Source organism: Helianthus annuus, chromosome 16, assembly GCF_002127325.2.
Source record: "Helianthus annuus cultivar XRQ/B chromosome 16, HanXRQr2.0-SUNRISE, whole genome shotgun sequence".
NCBI classification, from domain to species: Eukaryota; Viridiplantae; Streptophyta; class Magnoliopsida; order Asterales; family Asteraceae; genus Helianthus; species Helianthus annuus.
Genome location: NC_035448.2, coordinates 178,500,515 through 178,520,465, shown reverse-complemented (window position 1 = coordinate 178,520,465; position 19,951 = coordinate 178,500,515). Strand labels below are relative to the sequence as shown.

At 41.0% G+C, this 19,951-nt stretch overlaps 1 protein-coding gene and 1 non-coding gene across 2 annotated transcripts in view; both read left to right on the top strand.

Moving 5' to 3' along the window:
• LOC110918042 (carotenoid 9,10(9',10')-cleavage dioxygenase 1) overlaps nt 1–19,951 on the top strand; it is a 61,946-nt gene that overhangs the window by 10,850 nt on the left and 31,145 nt on the right. The gene's annotated exons all lie outside the window — the stretch shown is intronic.
• On the top strand, nt 14,128–14,234 carry LOC118488758. Its single transcript, XR_004885293.1, has one exon. It is a non-coding gene; the product is annotated as a small nucleolar RNA R71 (small nucleolar RNA).

Below are 19,951 nucleotides of genomic sequence, written 5' to 3'. Positions count from 1 at the left end.
CAAATGTAAATCATGTCAACGGATACAACTGGTTTACACGGTTCAATGGTTACAAACGGTTCATATAATCGAGGGGTTAAGACGGTTCACATAGTCAAATGGTTACAACGGTTCAAAATCTAGTATAATGTGTTCATATGCTGGATGAGCATATGCAACGGAAATGCAATGTAAAACAATGTACTAAGTACGCACACAATGGGCATACATAGCATGTAATGTAAAGCAATGTACTAAGTACGCACACAATGGGCATACATAGCATGTAATGTAAGGCAATGTACTAAGTACGCACACAATGGGCATACATAGCATGTAATGTAAAGCAATGTACTAAGTACGCACACAATGGGCATACATAGCATGTAATGTAAAGCAATGTACTAAGTATGCACACAATGGGGGCATACATAGCATGAAATGTATTGTAAAGTGATGTACTAAGTATGCACACAATGGACATACATAGCATAGACACAATGAAATCATGTACTATATATGTACTATCGAACATAGCAAGTATATGATGTGAAAACCGGAAAGCATGAAAGTAACAAGTAGGCACATGCGTTTCACCCCAAAACAGTTTGGAAAACAGTAAAAGAGGGGTTCAATGTACTCACCTGAGATTGCTTTGAAGTTCTTGTGTAGTAATCAAATAATGCTAGAGATCACGGAATATCAAACGACACCTAATAGGTAGCTATGTTAATATACCGGACCAAAATCGGAAGGATCGGATAGTATGCGGGTTCGTAAACCAAACGAGTATGGAGGCTCGTGTAATATGGTTTAACAAAGCCTACATACTAAAATGAAACCTAACCTAAGTGCTTGCGACCCATTACGACCCGTTTAGGTAGCTTATGCTACCTTAACGCGTCGTTCGCGTAGAACGCGTTTGGAACGCCTAACATCGTGACCATAAGGTATAACCTCGGAAGGTTACAGCTAGGGTCACCCAATGTGTTTGGTCGGATCCTAACGATCGACCAAATGAGTCGGGTTCGAAAGTATAAGCGATTGTTTAGATCGCTTACCTTACGACCCTATATAAGCACTAAACTAAAAGTGACGAGCTAAGCATGTTAACACATGCTTAACTAAGTTTGGAAAACAGGTTTGGCACCAAAACAAACGGTTTTGATGCTCACGAGTAGTTTGGTTACAAAATACGTAAGAATGTGCATTTTGGCCGAAACTACGACTCGTCACTGAGCCTAGATAACGTGGTAATCAGTAGGTATAGTCACTACGGACTATAACCATCGTGATCACGCTCACGTTATGAAGTTCCAACGAACTTCGTGTTGACCATAGGCTGGTCAACGCAGAAAGTCAAATAAAACGTTGACTTTCGGACTCTAAAAGCGAATAAAAGAACGAAAGAACACTTACGAAGGGTCCCCGAAAGCTAATCTCGATCCAGGAGCTCAGGTATGAAGCAAAGGCCTCAACTTAGAGCTTTAGATCAGATTTTGTGAGATTTTAACCAAAAGGGGGGGGGGGTATTTATAGGAAAAGCAAGACTGTTAGGATCGTTTCTTGAATATCGTGCCACGATCCGATCCGTACACTTGTCAAAATGTTGTGGTGGCTTATTTTGCCCCCACCATAGGGTTTTGACACGTGTCGTTGCCCTTTGGGTGTTCGAAAGGTCGCTGCAAGTGGATCAGGAAACATTGAATCTGGTCTGTATGTCTGACGCGGCCCGCGTGAAGGTTGACCCTGGGCTTACGCGGGTCGCCTGAAGGTGCAGATCAGACAACAAGTTTCAGAATTTACAGTTTAGGTCCCTGTTGTGGTTTAAGGCCATTTCCGACACTTCTAAGGCCCGTAAAGCCAACTTTAAGGCCCTAAAATGATGCCTAAACATTGTGGACATAAAACATGCTCAAAAATATGCCGGATGTTGGTTCGTTTGGCCGTACGAACGCGATGTTCGCTTAATTACGACGGAACGCGCATAAGCGCGAAAAACGATCCAAATGGCGCGACGAATGGATTTTTTTATTCCAAACACTAAAATAAATTATTTTAGTGCTTACATAAATTTTTGGATGTCCGGATGTATTCAGAACGTAAGTTATGTGCAAAAGTGCAAACTTGTGCACTTTTTGACACTTTTAGCCCCTGAATGATCCGAAAGTTTGTTTTAGCATACCAAACCCCTCAAAGCCTATTTCTAAGCTATGTAAAGGATATTTATGGTATTTTTAACTTATGGACTTGTTCCGGAATGTTCGTTACAGTTCAAATTGGCATACTTTCGCAGTTTGTCAAGTTTAGTCCCTGTAAGCGAATTAACTTGTTTTTGCCATACCAAAGCCTTCAAAACTTATTTCTAAGTTATGTAAAGGTTATCTAAGGTATGTTAAGTATATGTTGATGTTCCGGAGTATTTGTCGCATTTAAACTGAGTACGTTTACGCACCAGCTTGCGTATAATTCTCCAGAAAGCGATATAAAGTTTGAAATTGAACAAGAATTGTTATGTGCAAAAGATACACATATTTATACAAGGTCCCAAGTATGAAATACAACATTTCATCGGCTTGGTATTTGTTTGATGGTCGCGGTGACACAGGTGTCACAGTACCCAAGTCTGGGTACTATTTAAGCGGAAGTGTTAAACTAGGATTCCCATCCTTTGTTTGTTATGGAAAATGGCGCAAGGACTTGTTTACTTCCTTTTGGCGCGCAAGTGTTTGTCTTCTTTCTTTCTTCTAAATTCCTTGTAGGACTAGTGCGCGGCCGCGCAAGGCCTAAAGAGGGTTTAAAGGACGAAGTTGTGGTATGGTCCCAAGTACTTGATATGAGGTTTTTGGGACCTTACCCCTTCAAGTCCCCCCCAGTCTAGTGTTGCTCTTATGCCAATAAGTGGAGTACTGTACTATGAGAGAGTGGTGCTTATAGGCTTTTTTAAGCGCGAAAGTAGGGAATCTTCTATGAGAAGATACCCTCTGTTCATGATGCTGATTTTTGAAAATCTTTGACTTCGGATATGAAAGGTATAGTAATGATTGTGTGACAGGTTGTCACTGTCAGGCGAATATTACTGACCGTGCTTTGTACGCGTGCGTGAACTCGCGTTTGTGTCACTTGCTACTCGCCTCTGTTGCTTGGGTAACTGTGCTACCCCGAAAAAGGTGTTGTGACAGTTACCTAAGCTATTTATGGCGGTGGCTATATAAGTGTTTTGGATTTCTTATTTTCCAGTAATCATTACTTTGTTGAAAATCTTTTTTTCTTTCATCTTCTTCGTCTGTCTTTTTAGAAAGAATTGCAATCTCTTCGTCCTATGTCAACCGGAGATCATCACGAAGATTCAACTGAAGAAATGTCTGTTGAACTTCCACCATTGAAGTGGTCTAGGGCGACTTTTGATGGTTTGGTTCGGAATCTTAGGTTTCCGGACAATTGGGGTGCCCGTTACCCTGAAGAGGGTCAGACGGCGGCGGATGCTCCGGCTGGGTATGTGACCCTATTCTGGGATTTCTTCTGTGTAGGCAACTTCCGTTTGCCTATGACAAAATTTTTCCTTGAATTTCTTGAGTATTACAAAATCCACATCTCTCAGTTGCACCCTATCGGTATGGTTAGGGTTCGCCACTTTGAAATTGTTTGTCGGACGATGAATATCGAGCCGACGGTTACATGATTCTGTGTTTTCCACCAAATGCATTGTTCCCAAGGATTCTATTCCTTTGTGCAAAGAGCCTCGGCGAAGAAGATTTTGCTGAATCCCCCCAAATCTTTTCATGATTGGAAGCAAAAGTTATTCTTTATCAAGATGGGAGTTATTCCGATGAGAATGACTTTTAGGGGAAAAGAGGATGTTCCCACTGAGACCATTCAAACCCATGTTGATGAAAATTGGTACCAAGATCTGAAAGATGTTCCATCGATTGCTTTGCCGGGGAAGGCCCTTGTTGGTGCTAGCATGAGTTTGGATTGGAGGATGGACCGGGAAGACAAACCAGTGTACACAGAAGATGGTAAAGGTAAGATTGGGGGTTTGCCCCGTTTTACCCTTTCTTCCTTTCTGTTGCTGTGTTTGGCTTTTCTTCTTCTTTTTTTTTTGAACTTGCTCTTCTTCCCCTGCAGTTGTTTCGTTGTATGTCGTTGCATTTGAGAGGGAAGGTGGAAAGATGGCTACCATCGCTAAAAAGCCTGATGAAGAGCTTTGGTATCATCGTATTGTGAAAAACTTTGTTCTTCTGCGGGATGCGGATCTGTCTTTCCAACCTGCTGCTGGTGCTGATAAGCTTTTATCTTACTAATTTTTGTCTGCTACTTTTGCGCGTTCAAATAAGTTTTATTCTGCGCTTTGTTAGTAGGCGATTTGTCTAATTTGGGCATAGGCCCTGAGAAGAAAAAACGCGCGACAACCACTACTGCTGCGCCTAAGAAGAGTGACGCTGAGAAAGCTCAATCTTCTAAGGTCAAAAATGTTGGGGGAGAGAAGAAAGGTATGCGCCATTCTTCTGACTCCTGGTGTGATTATGTGGTGGTTTCTGATTCTTTGGAGTATTATTAGAAGACCAAAACCAGAACCAAAAGAGACTGTTGATATTCCTCCGTCCAATCCTGATGATCCCATTGACTTGGAATCAAGCCCTGAGCACTTACTGAGGAATAAGGCAGGGAAAAGAAAACCAGCTGGCGCTGAGGCTGAAGGTTAGCCTGCAAAGAAGATTCAGAGGAAGAAGTTTACCAGGAAAGGCAATCTGGACGCCTTTATTTCAGAGTCTGCTCCTAGTAAGTGTCATCTTTTTCTTTCTTCTTCTTAAGCGCCTTGAATATTTTGTGACTCAATGTCTTATGTTTTTCAGAAAAACCTACTTCTCCTATTCCCACATAACCGCTACCTGTGGTTAATGAAGAACTCCCACCCTCTCCTCCGCGCGCTTCTGTTGCTGATCTGTTAAAGAATACTGAGGTTCCCGAGGGTGGTGCGGAAAAAGTTGTTGATCTTGGGGCTGATAAGCCTGTTGATGTTGCTGCGGATGCAGAAAAGGTTATTAGCCCAGAGATTGTGGATGGTGCTGGTAACCCAAAAACTCCTGATCGTGCTGCTCATGATTCTGAAAAAGAGAAAACTGCTGAAGAAATTCCTGTTACAACTTCTCCTCCCAAATCATCTGGTGTTATGCCTGAAAACGTTGAGAAAGTTACTGTTGAGGAGCAGGGTTCGTTTTCTGGTGCTGGCAAGAGTTCTCCCATCCGCCCAGAGGAAACTTTGGGGGATTATTACTATCGAACTTATTCGGAGAAGGATGCCTCTGAGATTCATGCCCCGGTTTGGAACCTGAAGAAAGGTGACATTTTCTTTGACTGTCGTGTCTGCCGTGATTGGTTTCAGGGGATATTTCCACCTGGGGAGATTAAGTTTCAAGAGAGCCGTCTCCATGAGCAGACTTATCATGCTTACCTTGAGGAAGCTGCCTCTCATGCATCCACTATGCACCGCATAGTGCACGAGTGGCATAGTATGCATAAAGATTGGGCTGCCTTTAAGGTATCCAAGAAAAAAGTTGCGGATGATGAGAGCCGTGTTGCTCAGTTAAAGGCTAAGCTGGAAGCTGATCAGGCCAAGTTTGAGGCTGATCGGAAAACTAAAGAATGGTCCGTTGCAGGCTGGAAAAGGAAAGCGGAAGCCGAAGCTGCCCTCCTTTCCGAGGAACGCAAGAACTGGAAGAAAATTTGTGAAAAAGATAATGCTAAAAGGTGAATCTCCGCAATGTTATTAATAATCTCAAGGTTGAGATTGAAAAATTGAAGAAACAAGATGCGGAGGTTGAAAAATTAAAAAAGGAAAAGGCTGATGTGGAAGCTGCGCTGGAAGAGGCGCGTTCTCATAGGGAGCGCATTGAACAACGAGAGGTACATGCTTGCGCCACTCTTGCTCTTAAAGAAAAAGAGATAGAGGAACTTACCTCTTTGCTTTCTGACCAGGACCAACTTAAAAAAGATTTGGAGCTCGCGCTTTCCGAAAAAACTGAAACCTCCCGCCGTTTAACTGAAACTGAAGAGAAACTGGAGAATTCTGAAACGGCGCGGGCCACAGCAAAGAGCGAGCTTGAACCTTTGAAGAGAGACATGGCATGGCTGAAAGAGCGCGGGATTGCCTGTGTAAGTTGTTTTTTTTTTGTGAAAACATTTTGCGCTTTTCCCTTATTTTGCCTTTTTGTAGGTTGCTGAGTCGGTATTGAATTCTGAAGAGCTAGATAAGACTGTTGCGCGCTTGGTAGTTGCTGCTTGGAATGACGGGTATGCCCAAGGTTATACTGAATGTTCGCAGCATGTGAATAGTGCTCTGAAGGTTGATTGGGATACTAGCAGATCTGCTACTTATGGCGTAAATATCGGCGCTGCGCTTGTATCCTTAAAATCAGAATTCAATAATTGCAGCTTCCTGTCATGGATCTCATAAACGTCGCATTGCAGTCCGAAGACCACGTGGCGCAGCTAAAGGAAATCTTTCCAGATGAAAGCGAAGATCTAGCATAGATTTCTTTTTTGTAATTGTATTGAACAATTCGTGAAATTTTTAGGGGAATGTATCCCCTTTCTGTTAATGCGCTGATGCGCAAGTAACGTACATTAAAACACTGTCGTGTTTGATAGTTTTTGAAGGCGTGCTGGTGTGCTTGGAATAGTATTATTTGTGCTTTTTTTAATTTACGATATTTTGCAGGTATACAATTACTTTGATTAGGTAAGGCGAATAAAGGTGGTATGAAGCTCATGTGTGAACGTATGGTCTTTGTGTGATGTAATCACTGACCGTTCATGAGACTTGTATTGTATTTACCATAATGTTTTTGTGCTTACCAAAAGAATTGCATGCATTTTGTAAGAAAAAACACAAGAATAACAGAACTTCGTTGTTTATTCCAGGATAGGGCGCAGAGGCCGTTACAAAGTCTATTAAAAATAATTACACGGAACTTAACTTACACTCTTTCTCTTGCTTGGATTTGATAAACTGTAAAGTCGGTTTCATTCCGCAAGGAGATCGTAGAGTTGCTTCTTAGTTTTTTGCTTTTTTACTCGGGCCTTCTTCGCCTCGAGTGATTTGTTTGATTTCTTTACGCACATTCTGTAGGAGGTGAGTAAGCTCACCACTCTTAAGTGCTTTTTCAATCTCTGTGCGCAAAGAAATGCAGTTATCAGTGGTATGACCATTGTCCTTGTGGTACTCACAATACTGACTTGGGTCTTGACCACGTTTGTTCTTCATGGGTGGCGGAGGTTTAAACTGGTAAGCCTCCGTGCTTAGAACTTCTGTAGGAGTCTTGGTTAGGGGAGTCCATTGTCTCTCCATATTCTCTTGTTTGGCTTCTCTCTGTGCAGTGAGTTTGTTAATTGTGGCTCAAGCATCCTCGGACGAATAGTTCCCTGAGCTAGAATCGCGCCAACCTTTCTTTAATTTCCTTCCACCACTTGAGCCCAAATCTGAAGGTCGATTGTGTGGTGGTGGCGGCCTGTTGGTAGTGAGATTCTTTTATGTCTGGGCATAGACATTTGCCACTGCCCTTACCTTTTCCCAGCTCTTCAGGAGTCCTTCTGTCCCAGACAGGACTTTTATCATATCATCGCACCTGACTGCATATTTAAATTGGGCGCTGATGTGTGAAAATGTATCTATTAATTTCGAACAAGTTTTAAAATGGAATCGCTAACTAAACCACACACAATCGGCAAGTGCACCGGTCGAAGTGTAGTGTAGATGGCAAGACCGGATATCAATCCGTGGACACTATATGCAAACTTTAGATAATAAACCGTGGTCGAATACAAAGTCAATTTTAAGTTGATTTTTGATGATTAACTAACAACCTAATTAATTAAGAAAATGTGGCAAACAAGACAAGCAACGTAAAGCAAACACGAACTCAGGAGCAAAGTGTAGGTCAAATATGATGAGAAAAGACTACCTAGGTGGCGAATCCCTAGAATCATGCAACGCTATCTTGACTATGGCAATGGTTAAATATCCTACTCCCTCGATTAACCCCCCGCTAGAGATGTATCAAACGAAAGATAAAGACGAAATGCGAAGTGCTAGAACGAACCGGCTCGACCTATCGATACCAAATCCTACGAGAATCAAGCAATGAAAGTAACTCTACCCCCAAAACTCTCAAAACTCAAAGCAAACCAAACCTTGAAGATTGAAATCCTAGGAAACCTTAACCACGATGTAATAAACGAGCCCGAGCTATCGGTCACCCAATCTACCCACCAATGATTAGCTAATAACCTAGCTCACCTTAATCGTCTTTCGAGTCACAAGATGAGGATGCAAGTTTTAGAATATTGATTTTAATTATTAATCGAATTGGTCAATTTTTCAACTCAATATTCAAATCGAAAACCCTAAGATCAACGATTCAAATTAAACTCTAAGTCTAGGGGACATTTCTATGTGCCTAAACCGCTGAATTCATCAACCAATAATCAATCAAAACACACCAACATGCAATATCAAGATCAATCACAAGGCAAAGTTATGTAAATCGCATAAAATAACCAAAACCAAGTCAAAACAACGTAACAATCGCTAGTTCATCACAACCTAGGTAGTTTAGAAGTTTAGCTACTCATTTTTATTAAGAACATAACAAATTCAGTTGTGAAAATCAAACAAAACATGGTTCAATGAAAAGAATTAGAAAAGTAGGCGTAATATCGAACCCGTAATGCTCCACACACGAACCGAATATTTCTTTCCTTCTCTCTTGCGCCAAGTACAGCCGTGATGTTTATGTCTTCTCTGAATGTTGTCGACTTTAAATAGCCAATCACCCCCACTGTTGCCTCTTCGAAAAATAATAACAGTATGCCTTAAGTCTTGCTTTTTCCAAAACAATCCTTAGCTGCCGTGTCCCTCTTGGTTTTCGAAAAAACAATAATAGGCCAATCACCTTCTGTGTTGGCGAAAAGAATTATTTGGAGTCCCCTTTGCTGATTTCCTCCTTCACGTCCACCATACATTTATAATTCATCCACTAGGGTTTTTTTCATAACTAGTATTTTGCCCGCCGCGCGTTGCCGCGGCGCGCGATGGGTGGAAACATATAGTAAGACAAAACACGGTTCGTAAAACGCAGTGCGTGAAAGACCCTTATAAAAAAATGTGTAAAACACAAAGGTAGACATAAAGTGTAAAACACAATGCCTAAAACATTTCGTAAAACATAATGCATTGGCATTTGGAAAAGTAGGAGTTGTAGTCTAGAGGTTACAATTACAATTTTTTTAAAGTTGGGCGGGTGTAAAAATGGAGTAATAGTGCAAGAGGTAAAAAAACAAAGTCTAAAAAAGACAGTGTAAAAGTATAGGGGTGTTGACGAAAATGTGTAAAAGATGAGGGGTGTTGGTGGAAATATAAAAGAAGAGGGTTGGTGGCGTAACTGTGTAAGAGCTAAGGTGGTAATGGTGGAAAACCAAAGTAAAGGGTTGGTGATGACAAAGTTTGAAAGATGAAACGTAAAGTTAAAAAGTAGATGAAAACTGTAAATTGCAAAAGCAGTTAGTATTTAAGAAACAACACACAAAACATAAGGGCCGAAAACGTAAATTAAAAAAAAAAAAAATCAAATGTTGGTAGGAAAAGAAAAAAAAATTAAAAAAAAAGGCAATCACCGACATAGCCTTTTAATAGTATGTACAATACAATATCCACTTACAAATGTTTCAAAGCCCACAAAAACACAATTTCCCAACTGATGTATGTCGAAAACATGATGGCAGTGGCGGCCCATTGTTGTTTTGTCCAAAGAATCATGCACGTGCATTTAATTGTTGGATCCATATCCATTAGAGTTTTAAAGCACTATATATATGCATGTCATAATGGCCCATCACTCTCAAATTTCATTAAATTCGATGGGTTAAACTCCTTGACCGCTCTCTAACTTATAAAATATAGATAGTGATCTTGGTCCACTCACAGAAAATAGCAGTAATTTTCCTTCGGTCACTGACAGTCTACTCCACTCAATTGGCTGATTATGTGTTTATTACTCGTTTCCGCTCCATTTGCGTCAGGACCTGCCAAAGCACAAAATAATAAAATACAACTGTATAAAGACTAAAAATGACTTAAAACTATAAAAATAAAATACAAAAAACATGGGTAAATGACGGTATTTTTCAACACATCAAATATTCCCACACTTTACCTTTTGCTTGTCCCTAAGCAAAATACCAAGCAACATGTCCAACTTAAATACTTAACAATAACGCAAGTCTCGAATAAGTTATAATGCGAACTATGAAATCATCAAGCACAGCGGTTTCGCAAGACTTACAACGTTCAAAAGGTGACGAATCATAATATTTAAATGAAAACAGGCCCACCTAATCAAGTTTTTCTCACCTTCAAGCAATCAACTATGCATTGTCAACACTCCTCACAACGTCACTCAACCCTCGGCTAATATATATAATGTTTCGAGTGAACTCTCAAAACCAAACTATGAAGCATACTATCACAAGCTTGTACGTCAATCAGATTTCCACCTAATTGTTAAAATTTAACACGGATCAAGAGGGCTTTATTGGGTAGGTAAGGGCTAAAGGTAGGTTTTTTTTTTTTTTTTTTTTTTTGAAATAAGTGGCTAAACACATAATCACACGATAAACCGGAGAAGCACGAAACCAACACTAACATATTGGTCATTTCGACCCACAACTTTATTCTATTTTTTTTCTTTTTTTTTTCTTTTTTTCTCTTTTTTTTCTTTTTTATTTTTTCATTTTCGAGATAAAGATAATAATACACAATACGATCCGGTTATCACATCAGAAACGGGTAACAAACGAATGGTTAGGCTCAAAGTGGTATCTAAGGGTAGTGGTAAAACGGGTCAAACACAAAGGCTACATAAACAAGGGTGATCCTAATGCCTCTATCATTTCCATGTCAAATCCTAACCGAAGGTCTCAGACTGTATCAAAACGCACAAGTTCTAAAGTAATGCAACAAGTCGGTAAACACACATGAAACGAAAATAATGATCATATATATATATATGACATATAAAGGCTCAAATCTCACTGTCATGTGGAAAATAGGGCTACCGATATCAACAATGCACAACCAATCACTCTCCGGCTCAATCCACTATCCTAGGCATCCCAAAATCTTTTAATCCCAAAAACCGAATCAATCAACCTACTATCCCACAACTTAAAGAAACATGTGCTCTCCGACTCGGAAATTCGACAATTAAACCGTTTTTGACCGACATTTTGAAAAGGTTTTTCGTTTTCTATGCGCTAAAGGACCGGGACTCGCAAAACCAACTCTTTTTTTTATTTTTTTGTAATTTTTTATTTTTATTTTTTTTTAATTTTGATTTTTTTTTGTATTTTTTTTGTGACTCAAAACTACCTAAAAAGACGTAGTCTCCCATCCCCACACTTAAAATTTACATTGTCCCCAATGTAGGATGAAAGACAACTACAAATAAATAAGAAATTAGACCTAAAATAATATACAAAAATAAAAAGATAACGAATTGGAATGGACTTAGCTGGTTAGGATAAAAATCAGTGCCAGCTACGCGTGTCATCAATCCGAACTCGTACACGATCGTATAGCATTTCCTTCGCGATCGTATCCAAAACTGACGTACCCGGGCTCCCCTTTACAATATGGTATAAACTTGAAATCGTCGTCCGAATGGAGATTGAGTACGAACGGGTCAATCAAACCTGCACACATAATACACAAACAAACCCAAGCGGTACCGACTCGACAAAAATAAAAATTGACTCATAAACTAACTTAGACTCATGGTACAAAATAAACGACTCAATATACAAATAAACACGTATCACAAACTATAGAGAATATACCAAATAAATAAATTTACAAAACCTCCCCACACTTGAATTCAATCTGGAGGTTTCTCCTTTATCCAACCTCGGTCTAACTCGTTCAATACCACCCTTTTTCCAGTTTTCAGTAAAAATTCATTTGTGAAATTGAAAAACAATCTAGAAAACTCAAACGGGTCAACCCACCAATATTTAAACTTACCTGGACCAAACTTGATTCGTGGCATGTAATGAGGAGAATGGTGTTGTGCAAACTTAAGTGGTTCCTCCTTCTTTTTATACCATCTCTGCACCCCTACAACATGTTGATCCAAGCTTCTTTGTGCCTTCTCCCGTGTTCTTGTTGGTGTGAGTGGGAATCCAACATCTACTTCCTTCACGGGCAAGCTATCAAACTTGTCAACCACTTTCTCTTCTTCTTTGATGACCTCAAACACCTCAAATCTAGGGGAAGGCTCGGTAGCCTGCGGCAGAGGGTCCTGCTCAACATCCAACTCAGTGACCCCACTCCCCTGATCATCCACACTCGCAACTTGCGTATCAGACGTATCTCTTCCGCAAATCTCGATGAGGAGGCTACCCACATGTGACATAAGAGTATCGATAAAGTATAGAGCGTCATCATGCTGCTGGGTATGCCTCACGGAATGCTGAATGTCGAATGTGACCTCATCCTCATCAACTCGAAGAGTCAACTTGCCGTCGTGCACGTCAATGAGTGCGTGTGCAGTGGCAAGGAATGGACGACCTAAAATCAGCGGGACCTCAGAGTCCTCGTCCATGTCAAGGATGACGAAGTCAACTGGAAATACGAATTTGTCGACCTTTATTAGCATATTCTCTACAATCCCTCTCGGGAACTTCACTGATCGATCAGCCAACTGAAGACTCATGCGCGTAGGAGACGGCTCGCCTAGATTAAGCTTAGCAAAGATGGAATACGGCATAAGATTTATGCTAGCCCCTACGTCTGCTAGCGCATTGCTGACGGTGAGATTTCCGATCAGACACAGAATCGTGAAGCTACCAGGATCAGACACCTTCTTCGGCAGCTTATTCTGCAAGACGGCAGAACACTCCTCGCTCAGGGTGACAGTCGAAAGGTCCTCTAATTTCTTCTTATTCGTGAGAAGATCCTTCAAAAACTTCGCATACTTCGGCATCTTCGCCAAAGCCTCGACGAACGGGCTGTTCAAGTGTAACTTCTTCAGCATCTCCATGAAACGACCATACTACTCCGCGTCCTTACCCTTCACTAACCTACCAGGGTAAGGGTGTGTCGGCTTATACACCCTCATCGGATCCTTCTCTGCATCTTTCTGCTCTCCTAAAGACCCGCTGGACTGTGCTGTACTTGCTGGGCGCAACCTAGGGTGCACTTTGCCAGCTGGTGTCTCCATCTCAATCTCCTCGTCGACCTCCGGGTCCTCATCGACTACCGGCTCGACCTCTACACCTCCTCGACCACTTCTCGTAGTAACGGCTTTAGCAGTGGCATTCGGGTTCTTAACAGTGCTACTGGGGAGACCACCATGAGGTCTTTGATTCAACTTCTCTGACATCGCACCTACAGTCCTCTCAAGGTTTTGGAATGCTGCGCTCTGATTTTTCATGAAAGTCTCGTGCTCCAAGAACCTTGCATGTGTCTCCCGATGTCGAACATCCCCCTGCGTGATGAACTGTGTAAGCAGCTGAGTCTGCTGAGCTAACGTCTCCTGGTTTTTCCTTAGCATCTCCTCTAATGTCGAGTTATTCGCACCTGAACTCGATCCTGCTCTTGTGTCCTGAAACAAACTCTGTCGCGGCTGAAACCCCGGTGGGTTGTTGTTCTTCCAGCTGAAATTCGGGTGATCCTTCCAATTCGAATTGTAACGCTCCTTGAAATTTCCTTGATTTTGATTACTCACAAACTCTACCTGCTCTGGTGACTCAGTAGGAGCAATAGGACACACGGTCGTGTCATGCTTCCCAGTACATATCTCGCATAGCTGCTCCTTCTGTATCTTCATATCACCCACCTACTTTTGCAGAGCGTCAATCTGTGCTTGCATCCTGGTGACTTCATCGACCTCGTGCACCCCTCTATGTGTAGTGGATGAATCTCTAGAATCAGGAAACTCATAACTACTCATCGCTATGTCCTCAAACATCTCAATGCACTCCTCTGGTGTTTTGGCGGTCATCAGATTGCCACCAGCAGTGGTGTTCAGCATATTCCTCATAGCGGGCGTCACTCCATAATAGAACTTCTCAACTAACGCCCAATCCTCGAATCCGTGATGAGGAAACTTGAGTAACAACTCCTTGAATCGCTCCCATGTCTCATAGAAAGACTCTCCCTCCTTTTGGTGAAACTCTTGAATCATGCTCCTCAGACGAGCCTTCTTCGTTTACTCGGGCCAATCGTAGAGTTTCTTCTTAGTTTTTTGCTTTTTTACTCGGGCCTTCTTCGCCTCGAGTGATTTGTTTGATTTCTTTACGCACATTCTGTAGGAGGTAAGTAAGCTCACCACACTTAAGTGCTTTTTCAATCTCTGTGCGCAAAGAAATGCAGTTATCAGTGGTATGCCCATTATCCTTGTGGTACTCACAATACTGACTTGGGTCTTGACCACGTTTGTTCTTCAAGGGTGGCGGAGGTTTAAACTGATAAGCCTCCGTGCTTAGAACTTCTGCAGGAGTCTTGGTTAGGGGAGTCCATTGTCTCTCCCTATTCTCTTGTTTGGTTTCTCTCTGCGCAGTGAGTTTGTTAATTGTGGCTCGAGCATCCTCAGACGAATAGTTCCCTGAGCTAGAATCGCGCCAACCTTTCTTTAATTTCCTTCCACCACTTGAGCCCAAATCTGAAGGTCGATTATGTGGTGGTGGCGGCCTGTTGGTAGTGAGATTCTTTTATGTCTGGGTATAGACATTTGCCACTGCCCTTACCTTTTCCCAGCTCTTCAGGAGTCCTTCTGTCCCAAACAGGACTTTTATCATATCATCGCACCTGACTGCATATTTAAATTGGGCGCTGATGTGTGAAAATGTATCTATTAATTTCGAACAAGTTTTAAAATGGAATCGCTAACTAAACCACACACAATCTGCAAGTGCACCGGTCGCAGTGTAGTGTAGATGGCAAGACCAGATATCAATCCGTGGACACTATATGCAAACTTTAGATAATAAACCGTGGTCGAATACAAAGTCAATTTTAAGTTGATTTTTGATGATTAACTAACAACCTAATTAATTAAAAAAATGTGGCAAACAAGACAAGCAACGTAAAGCAAACACGAACTCGGGAGCAAAGTGTAGGTCAAATATGATGAGAAAAGACTACCTAGGTGGCGAATCCCTAGAATCATGCAACGCTATCTTGACTATGGCAATGGTTAAATATCCTACTCCCTCGATTAACCCCCCGCTAGAGATGTATCAAACGAAAGATAAAGACGAAATGCGAAGTGCTAGAACGAACCGGCTCGACCTATCGATACCAAATCCTACGAGAATCAAGCAATGAAAGTAACTCTACCCCCAAAACTCTCAAAACTCAAAGCAAACCAAACCTTGAAGATTGAAATCCTACGAAACCTTAACCACGATGTAATAAACGAGCCCGAGCTATCGGACACCCAATCTACCCACCAATGATTAGCTAATAACCTAGCTCACCTTAATCGTCTTTCGAGTCACAAGATGAGGATGCAAGTTTTAGAATATTGATTTTAATTATTAATCGAATTGGTCAATTTCTCAACTCAATATTCAAATCGAAAACCCTAAGATCAACGATTCAAATTAAACTTTAAGTCTAGGGGACATTTCTATGTGCCTAAACCGCTGAATTCATCAACCAATAATCAATCAAAACACACCAACATGCAATATCAAGATCAATCACAAGGCAAAGTTATGTAAATCGCATAAAATAACCAAAACCAAGTCAAAACAACGTAACAATCACTAGTTCATCACATCCTAGGTAGTTTAGAAGTTTAGCTACTCATTTTTATTAAGAACATAACAAATTCAGTTGTGAAAATCAAACAAAACATGGTTCAATGAAAAGAATTAGAAAAGTATGCGTAATATCGAACCCGTAATGATCCACACAAGAACCAAATATTTCTTTCCTTCTCTCTTGCGCCAAGTACAGCCGTGATGTTTATGTCTTCTCTGAATGTTGTCGACTTTAAATAGCCAATCACCCCCACTGTTGCCTCTTCGAAAAATAATAACAATATGCCTTAAGTCTTGCTTTTTCCAAAACAATCCTTAGCTGCCGTGTCCCTCTTGGTTTTCGAAAAAACAATAATAGGCCAATCACCTTCTGTGTTGGCGAAAAGAATTATTTGGAGTCCCCTTTGCTGATTTCCTCCTTCACGTCCACCTTACATTTATAATTCATCCACTAGGGTTTTTTCATAATATCCACTTACAAATGTTTCAAAGCCCACAAAAACACAATTTCCCAACTGATGTATGTCGAAAACATGATGGCAGTGGCGGCCCATTGTTGTTTTGTCCAAAGAATCATGCACGTGCATTTAATTGTTGGATTCATATCCATTAGAGTTTTAAAGGACTGTATATATGCATGTCAAAATGGCCCATCACTCTCAAATTTCATTAAATTCGCTTGGTTAAACTCCTGTGGCGGCTCTCTAACTTATAAAATATAGATAGTGATCTTGGTCCACTCACAGAAAATAGCAGTAATTTTCCTTCGGTCACTGGCGGTCTACTCCACTCAATTGGCTTATTATGTGTTTATTACTCGTTTCCGCTCCATTTGCGCCAGGAACTGCCAAAGCACAAAATAATAAATACAATTGTATAAAGACTAAAAATGACTTAAAAACTATAAAAATAAAATACAAAATACACGGGTAAATGACGGTGTTTTTCAACACATCAGACGCGAATCAGCTGCTCATGGACGTCCCCAATCTCAAGCACCTCCTTGTTATAACGAGTGATGAAGTCTTCCAGACTTTCATCATCGTGACGCCAAATGTTCATCACATCCGATGTGTCCCGGATTGATCGCCTTTGCTGGCTAAAATGAACCAAAACTTTGTCGTGCAAATCTTTCCACGACGTAATTTTTCCAGTGGGCAAGTTGTCAAACCAGATTCTTGCAACGCCTGTCAGGGTTTGTACAAAAAGGTGGCACCACATTGGTAGGGTCCAGCCTCCTACCAGCCCTGCGCTTGTAAAAACTCGTAAATGATCGTCAGGGTCTGTCATTCCGTTGAACTTGCCTACGGTAGACGGGAGCTTTTCTTTCTCTAGCAGAGCCAGAGCAATTTCACTTACAAATTTTAAATTCTCCGTTACTTCAGCAGGGCGGTAGATCAGATCATAGTTTTGCTCAGCCTCCGGATTGTAAACCGCGCGTGGTCTACACTTGTTGTAATTCGGTTGTAACCGGCTAAACACACTGGCACTTTCTCCCTCACGGTAAGTTTGATCATATTCACTGGTGTGGGTATTTCGCTGGGATCCCAACCTGGTGTGAACTGATGGTCTCCGATGAGGGTGTGACTCATCTCGATACTCTATTCTGCGATGTTCTGACTGAGTATACTCGTATCTCAAAGGAGATCTAGAGTAAACCTTCGTGTCTTCTATCTGGACCCGGGATGGCCCAACATGTTGGGAAACATGAGGTACCAACGGTGTCCTAGCATGGGATACAGGCCTTCGTGATTGAGTTTAGGGGGCAGTTTGTGCACACAGCTGTGTGTATACATCATTCAACGCCCCTTGAGATCTGACATACCAGGAGATTGGGGTTTCTCCTAGGGGCAGAATTGAGCTTATAGGGATTTATGGCTGCACCCCTGGGGTGATAGGTTCGTTTAGATGATTATTAGCAAACTGTGCTTCATTGTCATCCGAGGCTTCCTCTACAATACCCTCAACTTGGGCATTGTTAACAAAGTTTGGTCGAGGGCCGTTTTGATGATGAGTTGAAGTTTCCTCCATTTCTGAATGGAATCAAATGAATTGAAAACGAGGAAAAACAGGTGAAATAGAGAAATCGGTGGGCGCCAATGAAGAAACACTAGATAAATGACTGGGATCAAATTATCTAGGGGGTTAGGTTCTGCATAAAAAGGTTGGTTCTCTCTCGTTTGATTCGTTTGGACAGATCTTCCTCTCCGGTGAACACTGCAAAACAGAACACCGTTAGCCTCGTCAAGGGGAGAAGGGGGGTTCTCTCCTTGACCCGACTCCGGCGTGAGAATAAGTATGTGTTTATGAAGAAGAAGAAGAAGAAGAAGTATTGACGAAGTGAGTGTAACTTGAACTTCATACCTGAATTACTCTCATATTTATAGTCGGAAGTTTGGGCGGGAAAACTCGTTGTTGAAATATTAACGGATGATGCTAACCCGTAAGCGGTTATTTTTCTTTCGTTAATTCTTTTGATCGGATTGTGTAAGCACACGGATCGCGATCTTGTTCGATGGCTGGGGTACTGCCACGTGGAAAGTAATCAAGTGGAGGTTTCTCCTTATTTCCATGTCATCATCGTGATTTTAAGATGGCCTGGGGTGATGACACGTGTCCCAGACGGTTATAACCGTCTGGTGGTGCACGATTGAGTCTTCTGGAAGATTATTGCCATAATCCAGTGTGATTCCTTATTGTGTGGTATCAGCTTAGTAAATTGTACCCAAGTCGGGGTACTATTTAAGCGGAAGTGTTAAACTAGGATTCCCATCCTTTGTTTGTTATGGAAAATGGCGCAAGGACTTGTTAACTTCTTTTTGGCACGCAAGTGTTTGTCTGCTTTCTTTCTTCTAAATTCCTTGTAGGACCGGTGCGCGGCGGCGCAAGGCCTAAAGAGGGTTTAAAGGATGAAGTTGTGGTATGGTCCCAAGTACTTGATATGAGGTTTTTGGGAACTTACCCCGTCAGTCTTATTTCCAAAATTCATTATTTAACCAATATGTGGTTACTCGCCATTTTACTCATTTGACCCGTTATGATTTATACCATAGGTCTTATTTCCAAAATTCATTATTTAATAACCAATATGTGGTTATTCGCCATTTTACTCGTTTGGCCCATTATGGTTTACACCATAGGATCCCACTTCTAAATTCTTTGCTTAATCAATAAATTATTTCCTATCACTTAAGTAGTGATCCTATTCTAGGAGGTGCTTACCTCGCGTCCGATCATGGTTTCTCGCGTCATTAACCCGCTTGACCCATTCCTTTCCAAGCTCCTACCTAGCTTGTGCAGAATCAAACTTGGGTTTGTTAGGACTAGATGATTCAAATCCTTTAATCATGTAAGGATTTTCCATCTCAGTTGCACATTAAATCATGATATTTTCCTTTGTTTGAGGTTTTTGGGAGGTGTTCTCCTTATCTCTCTCTAAACACGACACACACACATACATTGTATGAGTGTGTTTTATTTTCTTCCCTTTTTATATTTTTAGCAATCAAGGTTGTGCAATTTTAGTCCCTCCATGTTTTGTTTTGTATTTTGTTGTTTATAACCCAGTCAACCTGTATTAATAAACAATTATGTTAACTAGGTTAATATTTCTAGTTATACAATTCATGTCAATTGTCAAGTGAACATGGTAATTAAATTTACCAAGCTCGGGAATGTTACAACCTGATTTAGATTAAGTCCCGATAACCCGAGCCCTTTTATAACTTTATATTCTAAAAACATTTGTTCTCCTTTATTTAACATTAGGTTAAATCCTAATGTTTATCGGGTTAACTTTTACCACTATGGTATTTTACCCACTCATCTCCAGTTAATTTGGCTTAATTATCGAACTTGTTTTTTTTGGATGTTACAAATCTACTCCCAATAAAGAGGTTTCATCCCCGAAACCTTTCTTACGTAGTTCTTTGGGCCAAACCCAAAGAATTAGTTTCGGATCAATTGAGCACTACTCAACTTTAATCATCCTTGGTATGTATTAAGTTTTATTTTTTTGTTTAATTGAAGTAGAAAATTTTTAAATGTTGATACGACGTTGCGTGTAAACTAGTTAGAATGATGTACCTAAACTAATTATAACGACAACTTGTTAGAACGTTGTGTCTAATTTATAAATGAATTACGC